The sequence below is a fragment of the Triturus cristatus genome, chromosome 7 (assembly GCF_964204655.1).
Source record: "Triturus cristatus chromosome 7, aTriCri1.1, whole genome shotgun sequence".
NCBI lineage: Eukaryota > Metazoa > Chordata > Amphibia > Caudata > Salamandridae > Triturus > Triturus cristatus.
In genome coordinates this window covers 525,515,128-525,528,636 of record NC_140590.1, presented here as the reverse complement: position 1 = coordinate 525,528,636, position 13,509 = coordinate 525,515,128, and the positions used below count along the sequence as shown (strand labels likewise).

The following is a 13,509-nucleotide window of genomic DNA, read 5'->3' as shown; positions in this document are numbered from 1 at the left end:
CCTGGCATGTGTCACTGTGAGGATGGGGCCGGGGGTGAGGCGGGGGGGCGGAGGGCCTGACTGCATTGCCCTTGCCATACGATGCCCTGGACTGCCTGGACTGTTTTGCTTCACCACGAGCACAATACTAGACATTGTGTGCGTGGGACTATTATAGGGGGGTTTGTTTTGGGAGATGGGGTTAGGGAGGGGGGAGGGGAACTGGTGTGCTCAGGTGGGGTGTTTGCGTCTTTCCAAGTGTGGTCACGGGAGTCTCCCCTGTGCGGGGGGACTGGATTTCTTTCACCAGATAATTACGCAGGCCTAGGTGCGCTCTGCTCCACTGTCCACACATGCAGGACACTGAACAAACTATTCTCACACTTAACGTCAAAGGCCTCAATAGCCCTAACAAGAGGCGAGCCATTCTATCCTACTTAGAGAATTCAGGAGCGGACATCTGCCTGCTGCAGGAAACACACTTGCTGGCACATGATTGGCATAGGTTAAAGTCCAGGGCGTTCCCCTATCAATATTTCTCCTCTATGACTGATAAAAGGGCGGGGGAGGCGATCCTGGTGGTGGGGAGGTTTCGGGGATCATGGGAGATAAAGTGGCGGAAATTAAGGGGCGGCTACTGGCACACCGTTTTTGGATTACAGGCCTCGCTCTAACGATTGGAACGTTATATGCTTCAAATGCGGGCCAAGAGGTGTTCCTCAGATCAGCCCTTTCAAAAGTCCTGGAACCCCAGGACCTCTTCATTCTGGTGGGGGGTGACCTGAACTTAGTCATGGATACAGAGGCTGACAGATCAGGCAGCCGTCATTCCCAGGGGGGTTGGGGGGGTCTCGGGTGAAGGTAAGCAGTGGCTGGCGGAGGGGTTTGATTGATCTGTGGCGAGAGTCTCACCCTCGGGCCTCCCAATTTTCTTATTACTCGCACGTACATCGCACTTACGTGAGACTAGATCATTTTTTGGGCTCTGTAGAGGTTCGCGCGAAGATCAAGGATATTTATATCATGGCGGCGGCCTTGTCAGACCATGGCACGGTAGTGGCTTCAAAAGGGGTCCTTATATCGCCCGGCCCGCGGGGCACTGGCGATTGCGGGAGACAATGCTTCATAAACTGGCGGTTCAGGAGCAAATCCATAAGTGTGTCAGGGACTATTTGGAGTTTAATGACACCCCTGACACCCCAGTAGCTACATTGTGGGGGGCGCTCAAGGCAGTTGTGAGGGGGGAGCTGATCGCCTTGTCGGCGGCAGAAAATAGAGAGCGCAAAGCTAAGAGGGACGAACTCACGGCCCAAGTGCTTGAACTGGAGAGAACCCACAGCCGAATGGGAGCTCCCCGGATTTGGCGACAGCTGAAGAATGCACGAGCCCTGCTGGCAGGACTCGATCTTGACAGAGCGGATTACGTGGCTCTTCGCCTCAAGCATTCTTACTATGTCGGCGGGGATAAAACGGGCCGGTTGTTAGCTAGTAGGTTGAGGGTGAAGACACAACAGGGCAAGGTTAAGGAGATCACCGACTCGGAAGGAGGCTGGGTCACTGATGATGAGGGAATAGTGCAGGCTTTTCTGGACTTCTACGAAGCTCTATATGAGGGAGGGTCATCGTCCACCCCGCAGATAGATGCTTACCTTCAACAGGCCCATACGACGGCGCTAAACCAGTTCAACGGTGAAGCGTTGGATGCTCCCATACGCATTGAGGAAGTAGTTTGGGCTATTTCCCGCCTTAAACTCCTGAAGGCCCCGGGCACGGATGGATTTTCGGCTGGGTTTTAAAAGAGGTTCTGCGCCGTTCTAGCTCCAGTACTCACCCAACTCTTCAATTCTTTCACGGGCCCAGGTACGATCCCCCCGGGAAAGCTATTGGCCTCCATAGTGGTACTACCCAAACCAGGTAAGGACGCCTGCATGTGTGGCTCCTACCGGCCCATTTCATTGCTTAACGTCGATCTCAAACTGTTCATGGGGATATTGGCAGTGCGCCTAGGTCCCCTTATGCCGGGCATAATTGACCCAGATCAGTTGGGTTTTATACAAGCCCGGCAATGTAGTGACAATACCAAGCATCTATTCCATCTCATTGACAAGGCCCATCGCACTAAAATGGACGCTCTTCTCTTATCGGTGGAAGCCGAGAAGGCGTTCGATCAGGTGGATTGGTGCTTCCTGGACAGAACCTTGACCCATTTTGGCTTCGGGAACCGGTTCCGGGCGTGGATTTCGAGCTGCTACACCAATCCCAGGGCGGTGATTAGGGTGAATGGGGTAACTTCCACGCCTTTTGCGATACAATGTGGAACCAGGCAAGGGTGCCCGCTGTCCCCCCTCCTTTTCGCTTTGTATGTAGAGCCTCTAGTGCAGAGGATCAGGGACAATCCGGAGATAAAGGGAATCCCATTTGGGGGAGAACGACACGCTGTTAGTTTATACGCCGATGATATCATCGCCTCCTTGGAGTCACCGGCAGGTTCGGTCCCTGCCTTCTTGCAGGAACTGGAGAAATTTGGTCAGGTTTCGGGCCTACGGGTTAATATTGGGAAGTCCTCAATCCTTTGGCTTCGTGAGGGGGGTCTGGATTCCTCAGCGGTTAATGGACGATATGCGGGCATACCCGTTTACCCTTCCATCTCCTACCTGGGCATAGAACTTGCAGCGTCAGTGTCCCACACGGTTCATCTTAACTATTCTACATTTTTACAGCGCGCTGTCAAAGACCTGAATGCTTGGAAATGGCACTCGATCTCTCTGCTGGGCAGAGTAGCTGCAGTCAAGATATCGCTTCTGCCCCGTGCTTTGTACCTCTTTCAAACCATTCCGGTCTGGCCATCCCCGGGCACACTGTCAACTCTGCAGAGAGCTATCAATGAATTTATATGGGGGGGAAGAGACCCCGGCTACGCAAGAGCTTGGGCTACCTGAAGCCAGATGACGGGGCATTGGGCATCCCTAATGTCTTAGAATATTTCCGCGCAGTGCAACTGAGATACTTAGTTGAGTGGAAGCGTCCAGAATCTGAGAAAAGCTGGCTTTTCCAGGACAGGTCAATAGCTCAAATGAAACTCTGGAAGGTCCCCTTTCTTCAATGGTCTCACAGACCCCCTGGCCTTCGGGTTTCCCCTGCCACGAAGGCCTTGCTTCGAGCATGGGACGGTGTGGCGGTACGACGGGGCTTGACGACATTCCCCTCTCCCATGACCCCACTCTTTGATAATAATGAGATTTCCCCAGGAGTGGACGCTAGGGTTTTTTCTGTCTGGAGGGCATCTGAATGCCGGTCAGCGGGCCATCTTTTTGACTTAGAGGACATCCTCCCCTTTCATGAGCTCAAAAGCGTTTATGGACTCCCGGACTCAGAGCGTTTTCGCTACTTTTAGCTCAGACATTGGCTCTTACACACGGATGTTCGCCCTAAGGTAGCTAGAACACTCACTAAGTTTGAGAAGTGGCTATACCATAAAAACACAGACAAGGCAATGATATCCGATATCTACGACATGCTTAGGGAGGGGGCCCCCGCAGAGCCAACTGCTGGCCAGAGAATGTGGGAGAGGGAGCTGGGGAGACAGTTGACGAGCAAAGAGTGGGCGGACATTTATTATAGCGCGAACCACACAGCGCGTAACACGGCTAGCAGGGAAGCGGCAGTTAAGGTGGCCATGTATTGGCATCTGACCCCGGCCCGCCTGCATAGGGGGAATCCAGCGCGTAGTCCGTTGTGCTGGCGCGGCTGCGGAGAGGATGGCACTATGGTACATATTTTATGGGAATGCGGAGAGCTCCAGACCTACTGGAAAGAAGTGCTAGACGACATTGATAACCAATTTGATACTGAGATTCCGCGTTTCCCGATTTACGTGATTTTGGGACTGCCCAATCCCATCACGTACCCACTCAAGTCCCGGTGGGGCAGACTTATGGGGATAGCTTTAGGAGCTGATTGGCAGAACATCCTCTCATATTGGGGTTCACCTAGGAGACCGACATGACTGGGATGGCTACATAAACTGTGGTATGTCCTGGGAATGGAGCGTATACAGGCCTCTCTTTCCGACACTATGGCTAGCTTTACCGATGCCTGGCAGCCACTGCTTGAAATGAAATGAAAAGTGAATTTATAAAGCGCGAATTGCTGCCCAGGGGCGTCCAAGCGCTAGTGTAGACTAGTGGTAACTGAGCACTGAGGGGGGATCAGCCAGAAGAATTAAAGGGGGGTAGTGAACAGGAAGGTTTTTAATTGTTTCCGGAATGACAGCAGATTGGGATTGGACCGAAGTTGAAGAGGTAGAGAGTTCCACAACTTGGCAGCATTTAGTGCGAACAGCCTGCCACCAGCTCTCGCTCTTTTTACTTTGGGTATTGAGGCTAGAAAGGCCTGGGTGGAGCGGAGATTTCTGGTCGGGTGGTAGTGAGCTATTAAATTGCGGCTAATTGCTGGTCCCGTCTGCCAGAAAGCCTGATGAGAGATGCACATTGCCTTGAAGGCAATTCTCTGTCGTACCGGTAGCCAATGCAGCTTGCTAAGTCCGGGCTTGACTGATTGTCTGCGAGGCAGCTGCAGCAGGGTGCGGGCTGCGCAGTTCTGGACTACCTGGACCTTTCGCAGTGTGAATTCCGGGGCACCAAGGTAGAGGACATTACTAAAGTCCAACCGGGACTGGATCAGACCCTGAACTGCTACCTGTTTGGCCTCCATCGGTAGAAGGGGAAGAACTTTCCTCAACATTCTGAGGAGGCCAAAACAGGTCGCAGACAGTTTGGTGGCCTGGTTGTTGAAGGAAAGGGTCTTGTCAAGCCATACCCCTAAGCTCTTTATGTTGTCTTTGGGTGCTGGGGGGGTGCCCAGGCATGGGGGCCAGAGGGAATTAAATGGTACTGGAGATGTTGGTCCTAGGAGCATCAGCTCTGTTTTATCCCCATTGAGCTTTAGGGAGGACGTTGTCATCCATTCCTTGACTTCCTCCAGGCATTTCATAAGACTTGATGAAAGAGGTCTGTTGCCCTCCTGCGCCAAGGAAACCACTAGCTGAGTGTCGTCAGCATATGAAATGATCTTAATACCAAACGGCTGGACGACCTCCGCCAGTGGTTTCATATAGATGTTAAATGGCGCAGGGCTTAAGGAGGAGCCCTGCGGTACCCCACAGCTCAGTGATCTGCTGGCAGACACCGTATCCCCGTCAAAAATCTGGAATGATCTATTGCTCAGAAATGATTCGAGCCATCTAAGTGCATTGCCTGTTACTCCGATGTTAAATAGGCGGTTCAGCAGGGTGGCGTGACTGACCGTATCAAAGGCGGCACTTAGGTCAAGGAGGACCACTGCCACTGATCCTCCTTGATCGAGAATCCTTCGGGTTTCTTCGGTGACCGCCAGTAAGGCGGTTTCGGTTCCATGCCTGGGTCTGAAGCCTGTCTGGGTAGCATCCAGTAGCAAGTTATTCTCGAGGAACTTCATCAGATGGACATTGATGTGCTTCTCGAGAATTTTGCTAACCCAAGGGAGTAGCGAAATTGGGCGGTAGCTGCTAGGATCCTCTGGGTCGAGATTTGGCTTCTTAAGCAGGGCCCGAACCATGGCTTTCTTCCATGCAATGGGCACGGTGCAGGATGAGATGGAAGCGTATAAGAGGTTCAGTACTACAGGCAGGGTAGCCTGGCTCGCCTGTATCATGGCCTCTGGTGGAGCTGGGTCTCGTGGGGATCCTGATTTTACTTGGTGGGCTAGTTGGTCAAGAGCTTCAAGATCTAGAAGGGGGAATTGATCTAGTGATACCCGATCCGGGGGTAAGCCTGCCTCAGTGGTACCTGGTCATGTACTCTTAGATCTGTGACTGCCGTTGGAAAAGAGGAGTAGATCTGAGTGACTTTTTTATGAAAAAATTCTGCTAGATCATTACATTGGGCTCGGGTCTTAACAGGAGGTGCGGTTGAGCTAGCCACTTTGGTTAATTTTTTCACTAAGTGGAAAATTTCCTTGGGCTTAGATTTAGCTGCCATGATTTTATCGGCGAAGTGAGCTGATTGAGCGACCATTATCTCGCCTTTGTAGGCCTTGATTGCTTCTCTATATTGAGACTTTTTTCTGGTAAATAATCCAGACGCCACGATCTCTCTAATTTCCTACAGAGACGTTTTTTGTCTCTGAGGGTGTCTGAGAACCAGGGGGCCGATTTATGTGCCCTTTTAGGTGTAATCTTGCGAAGTGGAAGGGAGGTTTCAAGAGATTTTATAATCCAGTCTTCGTATTCCTGGTGTGCTACGCTAGGGTCTGCATTGTGAGACGGGCAGGTGGATTCTAAATTGTGAATCCAGGACTCGATGGGTAATCTGGCCCAATTCCTCGTGTTCTTAACTAGAGGTATAGGAGGTGTAGATTTGCAGGTGGACCAGGTAAAAGGGATAAGAGAATGGTCGGTCCAGGGAAGGCCGATCGGTTGGCCGACTACTAACTCTGTGCAATTGTTAAAAACTGGGTCCAGTAGGTGACCTTTTGAGTGTGTGGGGGCTGTGACCCGCTGATCTAACTGTAATGCCGCTAGGTCATCCACCAGTTCCATAGCAATATGATCTAGGGTTATGTCAAAGTGTAGGTTAAGGTCGCCTAATAGTGTAAAGTTAGAAGTGGCTATAATTTGTTCGGCTAAAATGGTGGGGAGTGATCTGTGAAATAGTTTGGGTGGACCTGGGGGGCGATAGACCAGAGTGCCAGAAAAGGAGCTGTTAGGAGAGAAGTCTATACTGAATGCTAGACTCTCGCACTCCGGGATTGATTCGGGAGTGGTGCGGCAGCGATACTGATCTTTGAGTATGATTGCCAGACCTCCCCCTCTCCCCTCCATCCGGTCTAATCTGTTAATTTGAAAACCGGGGGGCAGGGCTGTGACTATGTGTGGCTCAGAGTAGGGTGTAAGCCAGGTTTCCGTCAGGAAGACTGAATCGGGTTTGCGTTCTTCTAACAGGAGGGCGATTTCTGTCCTGTGTTTTGGTAAAGACCTACAGTTTAGCAGGAACATACTATATTCCTGTCTGGTATCTGATAACTTGTTGGTTCTGAATGTATGTCCGCAACCGAAGCAGTATGGAGGAAGTTCAGTGGGCGTGTAAGTGTGCATACAACATACCGGACCTATTGTCCTCGCGTTATAGATGGTCTCTGGACTGTAGGTCCTGGTGTGTGGGGAGCGGGATATAGGGGGTATGGCCCCTGGTCCCGTCCGGTCGCGGACGGGCGCAGACGGGCTTGCCTTTGGCGCGCCTTCGGCGCAACGCCGGCGCGCCCGCTGCGCCCGCCCGCTGCGCGTTCGGGGGAGGCACATTGTAATATAGGCCAGGAGAAGGGGCGTGGCCTAGGTCGGTGGGTGTGGCCTGTGCTCCGGGGGGACGGGGATTCTCCTGCGACCCGCTGCAGCGCCTTGCTCGGCTGCGCGGGGAGGAAGGATCAGGGAAGTGCTTCAGGTGAGGTTAAAACACACAGAGTATTTCACACACACAAGTAATTAAAAAAGATTCGTAGCTCCCGGCTTAAACGCCTCAGGAGATGGTTACCGTAGCCTACCTTGCTTTACTATTGATGGAAATGAATGAGATTACATGCCCTAAATATCTTCGCCTCCTCCGGTCCACAAGCTTGGCCCCTGCACCATAACTTGCGGGGATTCACGTTGGACTTGCTCTGTCACCATGCCCCATCCTGGAGCAAGAGGAAGGCACACCACTTCGGGGTGGGAGAGGGTGTTGGGGTTGGGGGGGCATAGAGGGGGGGTTCTTTTACTTTTCTAAAAGGCAATATGGCAACATCCCTCACCGTTTGTCTGCTGCATGACAACTCGTGCGGCGGCACAGGAGGGGGTTATTGATGGCGACTATTGGATTCCTAGATTTTGTCACAGAAGAGGGGGCTTATCATCAATTTGACATGCATGAACAGTATATATGTCCTTGTTGGATTGTCTGTATTCCTCTTGAAGCAAATGCCAATAAAACAAAGTTAAACCTAAATGGGCAGGTACTCACCGGTACTGAGTACCGGCACTTCTTAAATTTATCACTCTGAGTACCGCCACTTCTCTACTGCCGAGGAGAGTACCGGTACTCATGAAAAGGCTGAGAGTGCTAATGAGTAGCAGTGGAACGTGTCTGGCAGCCAATGCGCCGCTCCTGCAGCCCCCGATCTGAGCCCCAGCTGAGCTAATCAGCAGGGCTCATTTGAATAATGTCCGGTGCTCACTATCACTCTGTGCTTGACAGTGCAGGGACCGTAAGATCCATTTTGCCTGCTAGTGTGCACGTGTGATTTTCAAAGCGCAGCACTTCAGCTAGTGAAAAGTCAGTGCAGGGGAATACTTTAAACAGAGAAAATTTTATCAGGGGCCAGAGCGGCGGATTCTCACACTTCCCGTACTTTCTCTCGATCAGAGGGTTAATGCCCAGACAATGCGATCGAAGAGGCCCCTGGAGCGCTAATCTAACTGCTTTCTGCACTGAGGCACCTACCTTCCTAACGCCAAATGCCTAAATTACCTGGTCTGAGCATAGAAGGCTTTCTTATAAGCCAAAGAAGCTCAAAACTAGCGCCACCAACCCTGCTTGCTGTTTCTGTTCCGCGGTCATGTCAGGTCCCACATGGACACACTGTTGTGGAGGAGCCATGTCCGGTCGGGGCACATGCTGTGGCAAGATGTTGCATTTCCTGCCTGCCAGCCGGGCCCCTGGGCACCCAGGAATTCCCCTGATGCATGGAGTTAAAGGAGGAAGCCAGTGTTCCAGAATCGATCACCTGCTCACCTCCTCCTGACCTCGACATAATGTGCTATTGCTGTGCCCAGCCCAGCAGAGCCCAACTTCTGCCCCAGAATCACCACGCCATTGTGAGTCTCATAGTGAGAGGAGCAGAGGGCACAGGCTGAGACACTGCAGCAGGGCTCACTGTCTGACTCTCTGAAGAAGAGACAGACTGGAGATCCAGCAGCTTCTCTCGGTGGATCGTTCTGACAGCTGTAAAGAGATTCAGGTAAGTCAGATATTAATTTAATAATCTCCTGCTGCTGACATTTGAAATGTTTGTTATGAGAATGATTAGGGGGCTCCAGCACGGCATAGCGCCTTGCAAATGGACACACTAGAGTTGTCTGTGCTGAAAATGCGCTGCGTTTTGTCTAAACTAGCAGTTTTGCTGATTTATTAGTAGTGCAGAGTGTTTAACATCCCTGCTTGACAATGACATTACGAAGCAGCACCCTGTATTTTCTCAGCACAGTTAGACTTTCTAAATCAGAGAAAAGTCATGTGATTGTTGTTCCCTCTGGAGAGGGGTCAGAGTTTTCTCTACTGGCAGTTTTCACTCTCACCATTAAGTAGGGTAGAGGGTTAATATGCCTCCTTCAAAAAAGCACATTGTATTGTATGTGAATAGCTCAGTGAGTTGCTGTTTTTGTCACAGAGATCCCTTTGTTACATGTGGTTTGGTCACACCTGAAACTGAGGTTGGGGTGGAGGGCACTGATTTTTTTAGATATTAAATAATAGCTTAAAAAACAACTGCTGCAGAATTTGACTTCCTTGTTGCTCGTGTGATTTCTGATATTTTTCTAGTTCCATTGACTTCATACCATGATTTTGGTCGAAAGAAAGTCCCTCTCTAAGTGTTCCACATATAGTAGTTGCCTGAGTTTCGTAAACCCACAAAATCCATGAAAATGTCACACATAAGCAATCTGGAACATTAAAAGCTATACTCAAATGGGTGTCGTTTCTGATATTCATACGATTCCCTCTTCTTCATTGCTTAATTTTGCTAGCAAGAAAGTGTCACTCATAGTTGTTGAAATGTCACTCATAATTACAATGAAAATATGCAAATGTCACACATAGCAATTAGAAACCTTGGCATCTATGGGATCCGTTCAGGCCCTGTGCTGTCGACCATATTCACACTATCCTCTGCAGTTGTGCAAACACAGGAATCATGGCAGTCCCCTGGCAGTGGCAATTAAAAAAGCCATGGGAAGATTATAACATGGCTTTTAACATACCGGAGTCTTTTGTGTGTCTGCGTGTTTGCCTGCATTTGTATGCCTGTTTTTTGTAAGAAAAAAGCGAGAGTGAGAATCAAGACACTCTCAGGAGGTATTTTAAAGAAAATGGGTGACACTTTGTATGTACATGTCTGCTCGGCGACAAAGGTTCATAAATAACTTAGAAGGGAGGGTTGGTGGGTGAGTGAGTGGGTGGATGGATGAGTGAGCAAAGGTGGATGTATAGATGGATGAATGGATGGATGGATGGATGGATGGATGGATGGGTGAATGGATGGATGGGTGAGTGAATAGATGGATGGGTGCAAGAGGGTGGATGATTGGATAAAAGGGCAGATGATGGGTGGATAAGTGAAAGATTGGATGGATGAATGAAAGGGAGGGAGGATGGATAAAAGGGTGGATGATGGATGAGTGAAAGGAGGAATTGAGTGAAAGGGTGGATGGAATGAAAGGGTGGATGGTATAAAGGAGTGAAAGGGTTGATGGATAGATGAGCGAAAGGATTGATGGATGAGTGAAAGGGTGGATAAAGAGATGGATGACTGAAAGGATGAATGGATAGGTTTAAAGATGGATGGATGGATAGCTTTGGATATGAAGGGTGGACAGACGGAATGCTGAAATACTGAATGATGGATGAAAAACTGAATAGATGACAGAATGTAAAGGGTAAATGGTGGACATCAGCAGGCAAATGGTAGAATGAATAGATAGATCGATGGAAGAGACAAGAGATATATTTTGGGGAGGGTCATGATGATTTGTTTCATTTGCTTGGTGCCATAAGAGCTTTGGTTCAAAGTGGGGTATTTTCAGTTTCTTCCTACTCACGTGCTCAAAAATATATAGAATTGTGCCAAACAAGAGCAATTAACAGTATTGCATTAAGAAGGTGCAACTATTGCACAAAAAAGAAATGTTAACATATTATGGCAATTCTCTTTTATTTTGTGTAATGAGTTAACCTGCTTTGTTTATATAAACACATTAATCATGTGTTTTGGTGTGTGCTGCAACTATTATAAAAGTCGTTAAGTATCATCATGTCTTGCCCTTAGCCCCGCCCTCTCACTACACCTCTAGCTCATTTTAATTAGTGCCTGCACTTATTTTTCCCATTTAAAGCACTGCTTTGAGGTATTGGCATTGTAAATGACAATGCCTTTTATTTATGTGTTTTGAAAACATGCAAGTGGTGCGTACCTTTTGCAGGTTTTCGAAACACATAAATAAAATACATTGTCATGTAATAATGCCAATACCTCAAACTCTAACAAATGGGAGACCTTTGTGGCACTCGCACTTTAGTAGAAAACATCGTAAACTACAGCGCTGGTGCCGCGATTGCTTAGAAAGTAAAGAAATGATGGCACCGGCGCCGCAGGGATCCGAGACAAGGCTCTGGAATGGACCACCTCCTTCCTCTCCGGCAGAACCCAGAGCATCCGCCTCCCCCCCATTCCGTTCCAAAGCCCCCGAGATCATCTGTGGCGTACCCCAGGGTTCCTCCCCCAGCCCGACTCTGTTCAACATTTACATGGCCCTGCTCGTACACGTCACCCAACAGCACAACCTCAACATAATCTCCTACGCCGACGACACTCAACTGATCCTCTCCCTCACCAAGGACCCCATCACCGCCAAAGCCAACCTCCACGAAGGAATAAAGTCCGTCGCCGACTGGATGAAGACCAGCCGACTGAAGCTGAACATGGACAAAACGGAGGTCCTCATCCTCGGCTCCAACCCTTCAGCCTGGGACGACTCCTGGTGGCCAACGGCACTGGGGGCAGCCCCGACTCCCACCGACCACGCATGTAACCTGGGAATCATCCTCGACTCAATGCTCTCAATGGCCAAGCAAGTCAACGCCGTCTCCTCCTCCTGCTTCAACACCCTCCGCATGCTCTGCAAGATCTACAGATGGATCCCGACAGATACAAGAAAGACAGCCACCCAGGCCCTCGTCAGCAGCAGACTCGACTACGGAAACGCCGTCTACGCGGGAGCCCTGACGAAGCTCATCAATCAACTACAATGCATTCAAAACAGCTCGGCACGACTGATCCTCGATGTACCACGACATAGCCACATCACCCCCACCTAAGAAACCTGCACTGGATCCGCGTCAACAAGAGGATATCCTTCAAGCTCCTCATCCACGCACACAAGGCACTCCACAAGACCGGCCCAGCCTTCCTCAACAGACGGCTCTCCATCTACACCCCCAACCGCCAGCTACGCTCCGCCGACATCTCACTCGCCACCGTCCCACGCATCCAAAAAACAACCACCGGCGGGCGATCCTTCTCCCACCTCACCGCCAAGACATGGAACACCCTCCCACTGAGCGTACGACAGACCCAAGACCTGCTGACCTTCAGGAGGATACTGAAGACCTGGCTGTTCGATCAGTAGCGGCCCCACCTCCCATCCCCCCAGCGCCTTGAGACCCTCGCGGGTATGTAGTGCGCTTAACAAATGACTGATTGATTGATATAGGTTACGATGGTTACAGCAAACGCATGAGTGCCGCGATTGTAACAAAGGTGAGCAAATAGAAAAAAAATGGTGGTGTACACTTTTTTAAAAATTTGTTTACTTTTCTTACAATGGTGGCACCCACGCTTAGGCTTTGAAATTCTTACGCTGAATCGCGCTTTCCTATTTCTTTGCTTTTCAAGTAATCGCGGCACACCCGTTTTAGCTTAAGCTGTTTAAAGCTAAAGCGCGGAATGATGGCACAGTAAAAGAAAATAAATAAACTAAAAACAAATCATGCAGCAGCACGGCCACCATTATTAGTGCTGGCCGCAGTAATTAAATAATAAAAAAACATTTCGTGAGAGCGTGTCTTGCCTGCAAAAGCAGGAGAAAAACCATTAACAAAAGAGTGCTCGGAGGCTGTAATTGAAAGTTACCCAGTAATGGCACATGTAGCAGGGGGCGTCCTGATGGGATGTAACAATAGAAGACAGGGAGGTACAAAGGAGGGACTAATAAGCCTATTAACAAATCAAAGCCAACCTTTACAAAGGACATTGACAGGTGCCAATTACAAAGATGGATGGAGAGTGGGAGGAGCTTACAGTCCATACCTGAATACAGCATGTCTCGTAGAGATAGCGCAAGCGCTGCCTAGGCGCGACATTAAAATGACAGTAAAATGTGTCCTTACTGTGCAGCCATTTCTTCATATCCTTAGCTTTAGATGCATCCATTACAATGCATTGCCCATGATGCACAGGAATGTCCTAGGCACATCTGCCTATGCCCTCCACATGCTATCTGTCAAAGCTGGCAAAGGTGTCTGTCCTGGTGGAACATTCTGCATGTAAAAGTGGGCATTCACATGTCGATGTGAAAATAGCTGCATATGGTAGCCCTTTGGAACTAGAACGTGCACAACTTTAAATACAAAAGGTAGAAAAAATGTTCAGTAATAAATATTAGACATGGAAGCATGCATTGCC

General features: G+C 49.6%; 1 protein-coding gene across 1 annotated transcript in view; it reads left to right on the top strand.

Moving 5' to 3' along the window:
* Window positions 1-13,509, top strand: part of MGAT5B (alpha-1,6-mannosylglycoprotein 6-beta-N-acetylglucosaminyltransferase B) — an 819,262-nt gene that overhangs the window by 152,414 nt on the left and 653,339 nt on the right. The window lies entirely within an intron of this gene.